The following is a 17,548-nucleotide window of genomic DNA, read 5'->3' as shown; positions in this document are numbered from 1 at the left end:
AATTAATTAATTAAGATTTTCTGCTGACTTTGCCATATAAAAGTAATTTGACAAACATTGTCTGGTCTTGAATGGTATATTTGGTCTTTTAAGAAGGCTTAAAGTTACTTTCTGTAAAATCCTCTTATTTTTGCGTCTTCTCCTTCTATACAATATGTTCATTTATATTGGAACCAGGTATCTCTACTCAAGTTTACTGTCTGAGGATTTTTGTTTGACCGAAATAATTAAGATGTAATGTAGTGAATTCTTGTCGAATACAATTTAATTTCTTTCTTTTTATGGCTTCTGTCAAAGGCAATAAAGTATAATTAAATTTAATTAAACGTGTTCTAAATCAAATATTGTATAAGAAGCCCAAATAACACATAAAATAATTAAATATGTACTTCAATATAAAAAATTCATAGCATTTACCGTTTATATACCAAAGTTTTAAGTTCAATTTATTCTGCCATTCTTATGAATTGTTTCATAATCTTAATCGTTTTATTTTGTTTTCCTATTATTTATCCAACAAAACAAATGTTAGTGATAGTGAATATTAGAAATAATTATATAAGCATAAACTATAATAATACAATAAATAATATTGCACCCTAATTCCTAAACCGCCATTTACATAATTTAAAAAACATCCAAACATTTTCTAGACTTGCGTCAAGGTTTCAAAACATGGGAAATGTCGTTGACCGACAAACAACATGTCGACTTAGAGTTGCCACCCCTTAAGATGACCGATATGTTTCCTTAATTACGCGAAGGTAGCCGTTAATTATTGCACGAGCATTGTCCCAGCAGATTAATGATGCTACTGATACCCTTGTTTTCACTCGAACCATCTGACCACGATTACCAGCCTTTGGTATGGTAGCTCGGCGTCTTTTGAGAAGAGTACCGTTAACTGATCGACATCGGCGAGAAAGATTAATAGCATCGAGCATGCGTGGGACATTCTACAAAGAAGGCCTACGAATCACTTACCACCTCCAGAGATTCTTCAGCAACTTCGGGTATTGTTATCACAATTATGGGAATAAATAGCTCAAGGCTGTGTTAATAATTTAATAGAGAGTATGCCCTGCAGGTGTCAAGCAATAACATCGATCTGCAACAAAATCCTCCTTTAGATAAGAATATGATAAATATAAGGATTTTTGTACATTTTTGTTTGTTAATCGGTCAAATTATGTATTTTTTATCGTTGGTTCTTAATTAACGGTGCTTTATTTAGTTCGATCGCATTTGAAAATCTCCTTCAATTCCTCTCACATGCAACAAACATGAAGGAAAATTATGAAAACAGAAAACAGAGGACGAAAGCAGGCAAATATGCCAGCCTCCTGTCAACTGAATTCGGAAGAACAAGACAAATAAAAGGAAGATCAGAGATCATCATATATAAATTAGAAAAAAGCTGTTTATGAAATGAAGGATCGTTTCCTTGAATAACCAATGCTAAAATTTTAATGTAAATAATTAAACTAATTATAAAATAATCTTTTACAATAAGAATTCAATTCTAAAGGTACAACAAAAACTGATCTCCGTATTTCTCGTTTTAATACCTATAAAACAAAGTGATTTACAAAAGACAAAAAAATAAAATAAAACATAAAGAAAATGTGAATTCTTTTGATCATTGAAACATTTATTGTGAAAATTACCATTAATCACAGATTTCAACATTATACCGAATCAAAAAAAAATCGTATAGTAAATCCCATCATCAAAGTGGAAATAAGTTTGCGAAGTGAATTGGAATGATTCGTCCGGACTCTAATTTACGACTGTTGCGGAGGTCCTTGTTTCTTTATCCGTCTCCCAGGATCGGAGTGGAGGCGCGTAACTTGGAGAGATGATGTGGGTCACATCGGGAGATAGTTTAAAATGTGTGTCCAGAGCGATAAGTATCTCGGCACGGACATAATTCCGGCACCGGGTCACATTATCATCTGGGGAAATGTTTCAAGTCGGATGTAGAGGAGACGCGCGTTTCACGAGATTATTTCGTAATTTATTGCGCTGCATAATGTTTCCATCTTTTACCACGATTTTATGCATCTGTGTATGGAATATTTAATGGTATTTTATCTTTTCGGCCTAATTTTTAATAAAACCAAAGTGACAAATTGCGGTATCAGATTAAAATTAGCCGCGAGACAGTGAATAAATTGGTCGCGACGTGAACACTGAACGCCATTAATCAAAACGATGAAGCCGATCCCATATTTTTTTCGTTCGCGCCAATTTTGATTATCGCCGAGTAAATATTTTATGAAGTAACAGGCTCCCGACGGGATTCGAGAACCGAGGAATTTCGAGACTTATAAATAAGGTCCGGACTCTCGGTCGAATAAAGATGTACGCTTTACGGGTGCGAAAGAAGCTGCGTCCACGAATCCCGGATTGCCGGACAAACTGACGTTTTCTATCGGGAAGTCGGTAAATCTTTCCCGAGATCTTTATACATTCGCACACAAGGACCCTAACACTAAATATGTTATATGAAAGCAATTCTTGAATCAGCTACCACTGCGTGAATTGTTCAGCTTTCGTGAAGGCTTCTACTAGTATATAATTTAAGTGAATAAACTTCTCCCTTTTTCATTCAAGTATTATATTCGAATTATGTTGCACAAGCAAAATATTCTCCAGACACTTGCCGAGAAGGTCGACATTTTTACGTCATATTCGTAACATTTTCCGGTGAATTAACACGGGTAACATTCTCTAACGAAATAAAACGATTCTAGGTGTCTGTTTGCGGGCGGACCGCAATAATTGTACGAGATGGAAATGCACGGGAACGATGAAAAGAGTGGAAAAAAGGAGTGCATCTGTCAACGGGGTCGAGAAATCGTATTTGAGGTGCAACGTGGGGGAAATCCCATCTGCAAACCGTGTGCATGCTCACCTATTTAAAGTTCAAAGTGACACGGCTCCGGGTTGTTAGAGACTTGAGTTTTCCGGCTTTCCGACGAACCGAATAAGCTGCCCTTTCGACGCCACCCCTTTTATTATTCCGATGCATTCTTGAAACCTTCGTCGCGGAATTGAACGTATGTGTACTGGAAATTGTCTTTAACTTTACGGATTACCCGAAACTTGCCTCTTTTGCTCGCGTTTCGCCCGCCTTTTTCCTTATTTTATTTCGAACGTGAGAATTTCGGGCTTACGGTAACAAGATTTTGTGTGCGGTTTCCGGTAATTTTCTGAGAGTTAAACCCGTAAATGTTTGAGGTGCGACGACGGCGACACACTTTTAGAATGCTGAGTTCGAGTTTCAACTGCAAATACTTCAAAACCACTAACAAAGAGATAAGAGAGGATCGGCAAAACCGATACTTTTTGTTAAAAGAAAGCGACATAGATTACAAGAAATTTAAACATTTTCATATCAATAAACGTTAATGAAATGATTGATTGAGGCTTTCGTGATCATTGTTTCCATACCTATAGTTGTTCGGGTTTATTGGTCGACGTTTGTTGGAATTATTTCCTAACGTTTCCCTAGCACGACTGGCTTGCAGTGGTGTGATTTGGTTCTTAAACAATTTAGTTGTAGAAATTTCGTTCTGTTTGTTGGCTGTTCTTACCTGCTTAATGATTTTGGTGTTTTTGTGCACTGGTTTCCATATTTTATCAAGCTTCAGTGCTTCTTCTTTTCTGTTGAAGTTGTTTCCGTGTATATGGTCTACCCAAAGTACGGTCGGCGTCAGATCTGCAGTTACACCTTAAAGGCTTTATTCGTTTGCGGCAAGTTTGTGAGATTGGAGGGGATAGTAATAAAAACTGTGCGAGTGTTTAATTGTGACACAGTAAATAAATGTTTTCAGATGTGTCATTGCAACAGATTCGCATCATTAATTTTTGACAAATTAAGAATATTGCTTATTCACGTTATGTATTTTGAATCGAATATTAATGTATACAACTTTTTTATAGTTACAGTTCTTATTGTTTAATTCGTATAATAATTGTTGTCTTAATTCTAATATATTTATTCTAAAAGGTATTTTACTCAATTATCATATAATATGTTGGTAATTAAGAATTATACTCTATCATACGAAAGTTTTTACCATATCGTATTCGTATTAAAAGTTAAATGTATAATTAAAATAAACAAATAAATTCAAAAATAAGAATATATTTAATAAAACAAATTATTAGTATTAAATGTCTATTTGAACAAAATATATTGTATAATACTTCTATAAATAACAACTAAAATGAAACATAATATTTAAATACAAAATTATAAAATATAATTGGTATTGTTTAATATTAAAAAGAAATCTTACATTTTAGTGAGGTTGGATGTTGGATATACTAAATAAAATGTTCCATTAAGACAAGCTATTTTGAATTAAAAAACTACAATCTCACAAGTCATAGAAGTATTGAAAATATTTTGAAATAACTAATGCTGATTTTTCATTATTGGTTTAGTTCTACTTTTTTATATTTTTTATTTTATATCGTTTATTTTTGTTGATCAAGATAACATGAAATATATTGTAAATAAATTAATTTAATAAATAATTCAAATCTATTATTGTTTAAAAGTTTAAATACCACCCAAAAATTCATGTTATAAATATTATGATCCATATTAAAATTATAACTAAAATTGAATTCGATCAAATAATTATGAGCAGTTTCTCATATACAAGATTCTTAAAAAATGAAAAACAAAATAGTAATTATTAGTGATAATTAGAATTTTAAATTTAGACATATCTCCATATTATTGTTCCCATGTTCCTGTAAAAATATAATTCGCATTCGCGTTTCATCAGAAATGTTTCGAGGCATCTTTACCTTTCGACAGTGCAAGGTAGATTAATTGTTTTTCCTCAGTTATCATAAACACGCGGAGTGAGCGGGGAGTATGTGGTAGGGGCCGACAATGCACCGCAAGCGATTTTGAATTCGAATTTCGAAGTGTAACTGCAGATCTGTCGCTGACTGTACATAAGGATGTATCACTCCGATCCATCGTTAGTACTTCTGGGTCACCAACATACAACTTAGTTAAGTATTTTACGAGATTGCTACAAACTCATATTGGAAACACCCCAACCTTTATCAAAGAGTCCACTCATTTTGTTGGAATATTGAAAGGATTACATCTTGATGTCACTTTCGACGTAGTGTCACTTTTCACTAAAGCTCCTGTCAATGATTCCTTAAACATATCAGAAATATCCCCTCCAGATATAGTGAATCTTTTCCGTATGTGCCTTACTGAAAGCTATTTCGTTTGAAACAACAAATTCTACGAACAGTCTCTTAGTCCAGTTATCGCCAATTTCTTTATGGAAAAGTTTGAACAAAAAGCGATTGAGACTTCCAAACACAAACCTCCTGTTTGGTATCATTACGTAGATGATATTTTCGTGATACGGAAATATAAACAGATACAAACGCTCAGAATTAAGACAATGAGACCTGATACTAATAATAAAAATCCAGTGAACCCACGATTGGTAAATCTTTTCTCCCATATATATGTAAAGTTACCGATAGAATTGGAAAAATCTTATTAAAACATAATATCCATACTGTTTTCATATCAACAAGGAAGATTCAACATAGTCTCAGATCTGCTAAAGGTAGGAGAGACAATCAAACAGCTTCTGGGATCTACCGCATACCATGCTCTAGCACTACCATAAACACAGAAATAACTTCAACAGAAAAGAAAAACGTTAAAGCTTGATAAAATATGGACACCAGTGCTCAAAAACACCAAAATCGATAAGCAGATAAGAACTGCCAACGAACAGAACAAAATTTCAGTGATCAAGTAGTTGTCAATCAGATGTCAAAGTGACACGAAACAAATCAGAGCTCTGAAGATGCTAGTCACCCGTGCTAGCGAAACATTAAGAAATAATTCCATCAAAGGTCGACCAATAAACCCGAACAACTATTAAATATGGAATAAACGTTAAATTGTAACATTGTTTACTTAATGGATACGACTGTAGAAATTCTTGACCATTCGCAACGTTGTAAATTGTATAATTTATCGAAGCGACCGCGTCCGAAAAGTGACAGAACATCGCTACGAGCAACGAATAATTTAATTTACATTGTTGCGCACATCGCCATCAAAACTGCCATTATGTGTTACTCGTGTCCGTCACTCTCTCACCATTTCTCCCCTAATAACATTATCTTATTGTTCCGCACTTTCCTTCGGGACACCTCCTCCATTCCTCTCACTACAAATATCGTTTTAGCAATTTGTATAAAGGAAACAGTAGAGAAATGGGTATTATTCAAATTATACTAATATAATTGGAACTGGTGATATGAAAGCGATGGTTTGAGAAAAATAAGTTGGTTTTGGTGCAAGCACCATGATGCGGGCCACGCAAATGGATGTGAATGTGTGTGTGTGTGTATGGGGAGTTGGACAACAAGCACGTGGGAAAAAGATATCGGATGTAACTTTAATGAGTTCCATTCCTTATCTCCATTCGAGACGGGCGTTTTGGAGCCGTCAGGAATCCGGGATCCCGCACAGAATTACAACGTCTGTGCCACCGGTCGCAAAACAAATCCCCACATCCAATTAATATGATAATTTTTCGGGGAGAAATAACCTCAGACATATCGATATCACCTCCATCACCGTTTTATAATCCCGTCTTCTTAAAGTGACTACCACGTGCCATAGAGAATATTATTAACTTATATAGGACGTTGACAATTGAAAGTTACATGCATAAAAAATAATAAAGTAAAAAGATTCTCTTTTCCTTCTACCCCTAGAAGTAGTTGTTATTAAAAGCCTTAACTCAATGTAACGAATGCGAAACAATTTCACGGGAATCACAATCGAGGAAGGAAATATGATTAGTATTAAAAACGTGCCCGATTATTTATTTAAGAACGGTGCGATATATTCAAATCGGATTTCCTTTCAGAAATGGAATCGTACACGTGTAATTCTTGCGATATAAAGGGCCGCGTCTGGAAATTTATCTGAATACAAATTTATTAGAGTAAAAAGACGTAATAAATCAGATGGGAGTCGACTTTAATAACGGCGGAACTTCAATAACACGGTAACAGTCTACGGAATCTTTTCTGCCTCGGATATCGGAAATTGGAATCGCTCCTCTTTAGTTCACTATTTTAATAATGGGCCTATAAATTATTTCGCACTTCCACGGATATCATATTTCATTTGGGCCAAGCAAAAATCCTGACTGCCAGGTAAATACGGAGCCACCGATAATGAGTTAGCTCTCCAAATTCCTCCTTTTTATTTGTCCAACTCCCGGGGACTCAATTCTTTCCAACCAATCAAACAATTTTCTCCGTTTCTTTTCCTTTTTAACAATTCAAATCGTCTCAAACGCATATTTATGATTAAAATGCGATATTTGTACCGTTGTTCTGAGACATAAAATTATTCGAGACGTTAAGCATTGTGTTTAAAACCCGGATCGATATTCGAATAAGGAAAACCGCCGTGAATTTGTCTTCCCGTATCTTGCTTCACAAATAATCCCACGTCGTTGCAAATGAAGGATTCCGTCCGATTATGTTGTAGCCGTTCGAAAATTTTAAACCACCTGCAGTCTCACAATGGAGACGTTTTCGCTTTGTCACTTCTCGTCTCCAATAACAATTCCCCCGATTACGTTGTTAGACACCGACAAAATAAATGATGTAGATTTATGACGCATCTAAATTTTTCCCATAATTTTCTTTCTTAGGTAATTGGTTGTTGTAATTAGAAGAAGTTTTTAAAAGTCATTTGGTTAATGAGAAACCGGCAACTTGAATGGAATCTTTTTCGTTTTCTATCTGTCGAAATTTTTTGTTTTTCCTTTTTTTCGTTTTCATTTTTCATTTACCGAATTCATCACATTTTATTAAGTTAATGTCAGACGAGGCAAGATTAAAAAGGGAATTTAATATTCGAGTAATACACATTTTGCGACATTATTAATGGTCAAGAACACTTTCTTATGTTTTTAATTTCTCCGGGGAATGAAGCATGGAAAAAAGGGCCAGATAATAAACGACCATAGGATTTATTAAATTAAACGAAAATTAAAGGCTGATATAATAAGGAAAAGGATCTTTCTACGCACAAAATAAATCCAAGGGATTTTCACTACATAAATCTCTTCAAAATTATGGTAACTGGAAGATTAATTAAAAATGGAAAGTTAAAATTAATAATTGTAATAATTTACATAAAACGCTTACTTGTTTATTCATTGTATATGTATATTATATTAAATTATACTGCATGATTTATTCCAAATTTTTGAAGCGCAAATTTCTTTGGTTGGCTACTTTTTGATAGGGAATAATCTTATCGGTTCGTATCACCGACATGCTCATGGCTAACGCACGCGCAATGTGCTGTGCGTCTTAGACACTTTTTGGATGGGTGAAATCTCGTGCGTTCGCGTCACCAACATGCTTAAGTAGCATATCTGTAACTATACAGCTGACGTATAGTGCTGGGTATATCTTATAACTGAAATTGAATGAATTTAGAGAAAAGTACAATGTGTATATACTGTGCAATGTTGAATTAGTGTTTTTGTTTGATTATTATTTGAATCGTTTAATTGGAGAATCATTGTGCAGTACAATAGTAGGTACTAAATAAATATACTATATTTTTAAGATAAAAAAAATAAACAACAGAAAATTATTTTCATTTCTTACTTTAGTTACCATAAGCCTATTATACCTTTTTTAGAACAAAATGAAATAATTGAAAGTATAAAAAGTCTATGTATTGTTGAAATTAATGATGACAATGATGCAAACAATTAAAGTAATGTTAAAAATCAGTACATTGAAATTTAAGTAAATACAAATTCTATACATAAATAATATGACTGTATATTAATTGTTATTTCAATTGAATTGTATTTATATTAATTAATTATTAATAAAAAACCATATAAACATGTATATAATTGTTGCTCGGAGTGTTAATAGATGGGAAAACCAGATTGATGTTGATAATTTCAATTCAAACATGAATGAAAGTAGTCTCTAAACTGTCAATTTTAATTTTTTTAAATATTATAATAATAATAATAGATTAATAAATTAATCTAATGAGATTATCGACATTTTCTTGTAGTATCTCATCCTAAATTAACGAAATCTGACTCTTAGTCCGTGGAGGTCGTTGTAAATTCGTAAAGCGATGCCCCATCATATTTCCCACATGTTTCAATTGGGTAAAGGTCTGGAGACATGGAGATGACCAAGGCAGTAAATTCATATGAGAGGCTTGGAGGAAGTTTCGGCTCCAAAACATCATCCACATATCGTTGAGACGTCATATTGCCACTAATGAAAAGCACCCCATACCATTAAACTCATAGTGTTAGGAATATGACTCTCCAGAGCAAAGCGAGGATCTCGTCTTTCTCCACGTTGCCTTCTCCACACATGACTATCGCGCATACCCAAGCAAAAGCGTGATTCATTACTAAATTCAATGTGATTCTATTCTTCATCCCACTGTTGACGTTCCATACACCAGTCATACATGACTATTGTTTGGTGGCGATAAATATATAGGTCAAAAGACCTTATACGAAGGTAAACAGATCGAATACCAATACCTTCATCGGCAAAAAATTCATTAACAATCATCCACGATGAACTCATCTTGTCCCTTAGGGTCAATAAACAGGAACCTCTTGCTCTAATATAAATTACTAATTAAAACAAATTGTGACAAAAACTAAGTACACGCTTGTTTAAGAGATGGAGAAGAAAAGAAGAAAAAACCGACTATACATTTTCCAATTGACAAATTTTAATCATTTCTTATTTGAATAAGTATCTATCTATATACCAAATTTTATGAAAATATCTGAGTGCGTGCTGGGTGTTTTGAACTAATAAATTAAACAACAACAATAAGAATAAATAAAAAGTATATATTATTTGTTGTTTATTATTTAAAGATAACATTTCTCTTCACATAAACGCATAAAATCTGTGTCCAATTAGTGTTTATCGTGTCCGACAGTGTTTTAAAAATGGAAGTTCCGGCCGATAAACTGTTTCTGGCAACGTACACCGTTTCAGATCGAAGCACAAAACGGGTGGACTTTTTTGTGCACTGCAAAAGTGCATTATGGCAGCGAAAAACAATTCTAATACACGGTTTTCACCCGCCGCGGCTCCCTCCATTTTACAAATGTCCGAATGGATTTTCTCCGTGGAACTGGCACCCATCAGTGTTACGTGTTTTCGAACTGTCGTAATTGGATGCGACTGCCCGGATATCCGGTATCGAATTCCACTCGATCAAGTGACTCGAATAAAAAAATCCACTCCGAACTCACCCCGCAGTTTTTTCAACAATAGATGATGATGTGCAAATTTTTCCCCATACTATAAAATCTCATTTCGACACATTGATTTGTTAAAGTTTCTGTTTGTTTTTAATTATGAAAATTTTAATTTAAAGCACATATTTTCAAACAGTGATATAACGTATACATGCATGTTCAGGAAAGAAAAAAAATATGTGTGGGTGTGGAGTTCCATTGAAAGTTTCCCCATCAAGGATGCAGATAAAGTTAAGGACGCGGCGGCGTGCGGTTCAAAGAGCATCGTAACAAGTCGCCCCACGGGAAAAATCATCCCTAATCCCGGTCTCTTTTATCGCGTTAAGTTGACGCGGATCCGCAGAGATACCACCCGAAACCATTTCAAAATACTATCCGATTCTGTTTATGCGAATTAATTAAACTAATTCGATGTTGGAACGCTTTTATTTGTTGAATTAATAACGAATTAAATGTCACTAACTTTTGGGTTCAATTATTATGGCTAAAATGTAATTGAACATAAATAACGAGTAATAAATTTGTTATTTAATTATTAATTCCTTGTAAAATATCCAACATAAATTTCAATCAATTAAAGATTCCCTGAAAAGATAACAATATATTTTAGATTGGAGCCGTAAATAATTCTTAATAAATATGTAATAAAAACGAGAGGATGGTTATCTAAATAGGACGTTCATCACGTGGGAGTAACAAACCCGACTTGGATCTGATAAGTAAGAGTTATACACGGAAAATATTACCAGTCCAATTAATTACGGCTTATCGAGGGGAAGAAACTCCTTTCCCACTTTTCGATAGCTTACGAGAATTGCCTAAATCACCAAAGAGAACAAAGGGAATAGTGTTTCTGTTAATATCAAATTAACTTAAATACTTTTTATTAATTATTATAGATTTCCAGTTATAATAATTTAAACCGGCTTGACTGGTTTGAGAATTGTATACCGATTGTTTTTGTCGAATTGAACAAAGTGGCGTTAAATGGCGCCGAATTTTCGGCGAATAACTTTTGACATTGTTCGTGTGCATTAAACCTGACAGTACAGGGACATTTATTTAATCGCAAAAATCCCCCGAAATAAATCAATCAGGGCGACGCAACGATTCGGCTCGTGTAATTGTCATGGCTCTTTATTGAACATCGCATCCCAACTAATCCGGTATGTTTTACATTAATCCGAATGACGCAATCAACTGGATCACAAACAAAGGTATTTTAATGATACTAAGCCGATATTATTTGTTAATGGCCGAGCTCCGGGGAATACCTCACGTGTTTTTGCAATACACAAAAAACCCTACTTATTCAAACATGGCAAAGTCTCTTTTACCTTTTCGTCATTCATCTATGTATTTAATTTGTACCGAACTCAAATAATTGGTTTGTTTTTATACATTTGTTTGGATCTGTTTTTTAAAAATGAAATAATCTTTTTTAACTTTTTTTTCAGTTAGTAATGTTGGAAGAAATCAGTGATTTTAAAATGATTTAATGAAATTGGTAGTCAATAAATTTGGAGTAAGCAAACAAAACACAGTAGAAAATAAATAAAAAGAGACTGTTTGTCGAAAATTGCAATAATAAAAACAGTGTCAACGCATTTCACTTTTGATTCGTTTCCAATTTGAACCGTTGATATCGTTGTTTAAATTCATCAGTCCGTAAAAATGCGAATAGACACGAAAATAGAGAAAAGCGGGATAAAAAGTTGGTTGTCAATGTCATAACATTAAAAGCGACTAACTTGAATTGATTTATCCGTGAAAAAGAACGATTTTTCTTGAAGTTAACGGCCTCTTTTTAAGATGATTGAACGTGAACTCGCGTTATGGACGTGTGCCTTTTGTATTGATAAAACGCCACGAATTGTCGACGTCAAAATGTGCACAACTTATATTTTTATTTCCCGCAGAAAACAAACCGCTTTAACGGTACTCCGTGTTGGAGAAGAGAGCGTGGAAATCCCGATGGCTGTTGCAGGATAATTAAGAAAACTTTTAAGGCTGGAGAGAGCGGGTCGAAATATTTATAATTCCCGCGGAGTAGGACAAGTTTAGTTCTTGTTTGAGCCAGTGTTAACAATGATTGTAATACGTGAGGTGTTGTAATTCACGGCAGGTCTCGGCCCGAAGTTGTACGGACTCCTGCAAGGTGGAAGTCGGGGCGAGGGGGGCGACGGGGCGGCGCCGCGGCGCTACGTCGTCTCCCCCGGGATGTGTACGCCTCTGTTTATTACTCCGTGTGTTCATGTACCTTGAGCTCAAACTTTGCCCACTGCTTGACTCCACGGAAACTTGCCAAGAGGATCATTATAGTCTACTATCTATTAGGCCGAGATGGAACTATTTACCTCGTTTCCTAGAATCCACGGAACAGCAATTCTGATGTCGGCAGGGGGCAAATTAAATTGTCAACGCAGAAATACACAATTATATGGTCTTTGATGTCGCACGTTAATCGAAAATGTTATTCGATCCACATAAAAACGAAAATATCAATTCTCCAGAAACATTCACCGTATAATTCGTAAACTATGCAAATCCGGGGAGCTCCGTAAATGGGGTCGTTTATAAAAATCAGGCGACTAAAACTACCATTAACATGCATAATCTGGATCCTCGAAATATACGTAATAGTCGGACATTAAACAAGTTTGATTCAAATTTAGTGTGTGCCGTTGAGTAGTTGGTGGTGCTCTCTCATAATTTCGAGCATTTACATTTAAATTGTCGACTTGATTGCAATTTAATCTGAGCTCCCTTCCGGGAGTGGAGTGGAGTTTGCTCCAAAAAAATCCGATTATCGTGACTTAGTTTTAAAGCCTTCTGTTATACCGTTCCTCCAAACTGGATAAACATAAATATTTCCCTTCACTTTGCTGCGTTGTTAATGGCCCAATTATAATTTGGCCGGTCTCTGTTTTATGTTTTACAACGGCCCCGAATCGTTTGTTTCCTTTTAATCTAACTCTAACAAGCAATGGCTAATCTATTTTTGATTGCTGCGCATTTTACCAGTTCATGCCATTTGAGAAAAATCAAACAGTGTCGGTTGTTAGTGTAAAAAAAATTCAATGTAAATTTGCATTAAAGTCGAGTTAGAAATAGAGTGGTTCTCTCGGGCGTCGTCTAAATAATATTAAACCGGCAAACAGAGATTTGGAGTAAATGTAAACAGAGTGAAAAACGGGCGCGCCATATTAAGAAATAAATCCCAATTGGGACGTTTAATTTAAAGGCGCTGAGTGCGTCTTTTTGCAGCAACTTAATTATCCGTCCTCCTCTAAAGAAGAGATGCCTCTCTTGCGGAAATGTTTATTTGTACACATTAGAAAGCCACAGCCGCAGCCAGAGCCGAGAACTGAGAACTGGTCCTCCTTCCCGACGAAATTACATTACACTTAGAAAATCCTTATTCCTATTCCCAAACTAAAACCACTTTCGGTTTATTTATACGGTCATTAAAAGATATCTCGACGCCCAGATGTTATTAAAACCCTCCGAGGTCGGTTCGAACTTTGGGCACGATTCGGACTCGATTGTGACCCACTTTTTAGACAACGAAATTACAATTTAATGTAGACACTAGTCGCGCACTTTCCTCTTATTTATATTCGATCAATTCACACTAATTCCAAGACCGAAACACGGCGTCCCCGAGGACGTGTAACTTGTAAAGAGAGTTCCTTAAGTTTCCGCTAATAAACCAAATTGATTTGTAACAAGATTTGCCGGGCAAGAAGGTGGCAAACGGACGACGTGAAACTCCGGCGTGCGTTAAGCGAGTTTTCGAGGACTCGGTCCCGATGGAGCCGGCCACAAAAAGTTCTCGATTCAATATTTGCGGATCGAAACGGTTCGTCAAAGTGCACCGGCTCCCGAAATTCGCGAGATAAAAACGGTGCGCAATTTGCAACGCGTGAGCTAAAAGACGGGGGAGTTCGCTAATTGTACAAAGCGGGTCCTTGTTCTTAATGTTTATGAAGATGCTTTTGTTTCCGACGCCGAGCGTAAAAGCATAATAAAGGACGCCTTAATTAGACATACCCAGGTATGTAAATTTATCACGGAAGTGCAACATTTCACGTTACAAAGACCCGAGAGTAATCTGCTAAAGTTATCATTACGATGGAACCATCAGGATCCTCATCTCATTAGCGTTTCTTTTTTTCTTTTTTTTTATTTTGCTTTACACAATTACCAAAAATAAAAGGTCATTAAAGCGAACTTGTGTTTAATCATAGTTCACTAGGTAGGTAATAGATTTTATAAATGTGATTCCGTTTATGATATTCTGGTCCAGAGCTTTGGTCGAGAGTGTGGCGGGGGGAGATAAAAGGGCCGGTGGCCAAAATGAGATTGTTTAATATTCCTGAACAGTGATTGGCGGATTTAGATTTGATTTGGTCGCCTGACTAGTTCTGTGATGCGAATATAAATGACACGAGACATTGAGTCGGTGACTCTGGTTTTCTCGCTGAGCTTGCACAACTCCAGACTGTTTTATCAAACACCCGTCTGCACATTTCACATCGGTTTTATTGGAGGTAAGGAATAATACAAAGATAAATATCTGTCTAGTTTTTCTAGTTAAAATTATATTAATATTAAATTGTTGAAAATTAAAGAACTAAATTGTAATTTAAAGTAAATAAAAAACGCTGAAATTTTAAACATGCAAACTTACTATTTAAAAAAGGATTCGAATCTGAAATTTAATAAGGTATGGTTTATTGGTAGACGTTTGTGGGAATTATTTCCAATGTTTCTGTCAATGAATCCCTTAAACATGATATCAGAAATATTAGTGGATCTTTTCCATACGTGCTTTACTGAAAGCTATTTTGTTTGGAACAACAAATTCTACGAACAGACTGAAGGATTAGCTATGGGCAATCCTCTTAGTCTAGTGATCACCAATTTCTTTATGAACAAAAAGCGATTGAGACTTCCAAATACAAACCTTATGTTTGGTATCGTTATGTGGATGATCAGAAATAAAACGTACAATGATTCCTCATACTAACAGTAAAGATGCACCTAGAGAGCACACGATTGGTAAAGCCAATAAGGAAGATTCAACACTGTCTTAGATCTCACCATGCTCTTGCGGGAAAGTATACATCGGTACCACAAAACGTTCAACGGAGACTAGGATTAAGGCACACAAACAAAACTGCATCCTAGGACAATCAGACAAGTCAGCTGTAGCTGAATATGCACTGTTAGATGGAAATCATAAGATAAAATTCCAAGATACACAATTGCTTGGCTCGACAACTGGATATCACAAGAGAATGATTAGGGAAACACCAAAATCGCTAAGCAAATAAGAACAGCCAACGAACAGAACTAAATTTCTAGAAAATCAGTTGTCTAAGTTGCCATTTAATTGTTAATTAGATGTCAAAGTGATACGAACTAAATTAGACTTCTGAAGATGCTAGCCACTCCTGCTAGCGAAACGCCAGGAAATAATTCCAACAAACGTCGACCAATAAACCCGAACATCCTATATATATTTATATGGAAACAATGGTCACGAAAGCCTCAACTTTTACATTCAATAAGGTACATTTAAAATATTTTCATATACATTTTGATGCGCATTCACCATTTTTTTTAACTAAATTCGTTCAAATTTTAATTATTATTTATTATTTAAAAAACGATACACAAGATAAAAAATAATTTTAAATCAATTCCTCCAGTGCTGTTATTCTGCAGTAACTAAAGATTTTCTTCTTTGTAACGTAGTTTCATAATAAAAGAATGTAACTCCAACATCATAAAACTCTCATTTTAATATATTTCTATAAATAAAATGTTGCACATTCGCCATAAATTCCATAAATTTGTATAAATTCAAAGTTGAAATTAAACGACGTTACTTTATTAATAATGAAAAAAGACAAATTAAAATTAATCAGAACTAGTTTTTATTTGGTGGTCTATAAAATAAAAGCTTTATGCGCATATAAAAAGAGAAAGAGGAAATTAAAAATGTGTAGGAACGTAATAAAGATTTACAATCACAAAACACAATAATCCAATAATAAGGTACATTTAAAATATTCCACATATTTTTTGTCGACGCATTCACCATTTTTAAATAAAATATTCGTTCACATGATACATTATTTAAAAAACGATACACAAGATTAAAAACATAATCGTAAATCAAATCTTCCGGTGCCGTTATTCTGTAGTAACTAAAGATTTTTTCTTCTTTATAAAGTAGTTTCATAATGAAGCAATATAATTCCAACATTATAAAACTCTCATTTTTTTAATTTAGCAAACAAAATGTTGCGCATTCGCAATAAATTCAATAAATTTGTATAAATTCAAAGTTTAAATTAAACGACGTTCTTTTATTAATAATGAAAAAAAAAATAATCAGAACTAGTTTTTATGTGGTGGCCTATAATATAAATGCTTTATGCGCATATAAAAAGAGAAAGAGGAAATTAAAAATGAGTAGGAACATAATAAAGATTTACAATCACAAAACGCAATAATCCAACGATGATTCGATAAAATCCATATACATATACACGTTTATAGTTATATTTTACAATTAAACCCTTAATAGTGTACATAGTTATTCGAGCAGTTTTTTATTCATTTATGTTCATTTCGTTCAATAACTTAATTTGATACACGTATTTAAAAAGGCTATGTTTTCAAAGCACCCAAAATGAACATGAATTATTCACATGGAATTAACAGCACGATACATATTATATTTTTCACATGCATAAATAATATAATAATTAACAAAATTAATCCGAAACGAATTAAAATTGCAGTCAAACAATTTTTTCCAGATTGATATCCGGATTTACATTAATTCGTAAAAAAACGTAATAGGTAATAAATCGTAGGTGCGATCCTCAAAAGCGTAATTTACGATCGATTAACGCGCATCGTTTTAAAATTTAAATGAAACATCACGTGGATTTGGACGCAAACAGTTATTTAAACAGATTTCGACCGCCGAAGCATCGACTGACAATAATCTAATGTAGCGATAATTGAACGTAGTCGAAACCATAATTTCCATGTGTAATGTGCATGGGTTTAATCTCCAATTTCCAATTTATCGACGTCGCATGAATTTATGGTGGTTTATTAAAAGGGTCGGCGGCGTCACGTAAACGTAAACGAAAAAA

General features: G+C 34.5%; 1 protein-coding gene and 1 long non-coding RNA gene across 4 annotated transcripts in view; both read left to right on the top strand.

Annotated features, from left to right (window-relative positions):
- Positions 1–17,548, top strand: part of LOC109599020 (CD166 antigen homolog A) — a 140,749-nt gene that overhangs the window by 114,049 nt on the left and 9,152 nt on the right. The gene's annotated exons all lie outside the window — the stretch shown is intronic.
- On the top strand, positions 11,060–12,048 carry LOC126264473 (uncharacterized). Of its 2 annotated transcripts, none has more exons than XR_007547177.1 (3): positions 11,060–11,086; positions 11,267–11,533; positions 11,825–12,048. It is a non-coding gene; the product is annotated as an uncharacterized LOC126264473 (long non-coding RNA). The 2 variants fall into 2 exon arrangements; XR_007547178.1 differs by having other exon boundaries at positions 11,267–11,584.

This window comes from Aethina tumida, chromosome 2 (assembly GCF_024364675.1).
Source record: "Aethina tumida isolate Nest 87 chromosome 2, icAetTumi1.1, whole genome shotgun sequence".
NCBI lineage: Eukaryota > Metazoa > Arthropoda > Insecta > Coleoptera > Nitidulidae > Aethina > Aethina tumida.
This window is presented reverse-complemented; position numbering and strand designations above follow the sequence as displayed.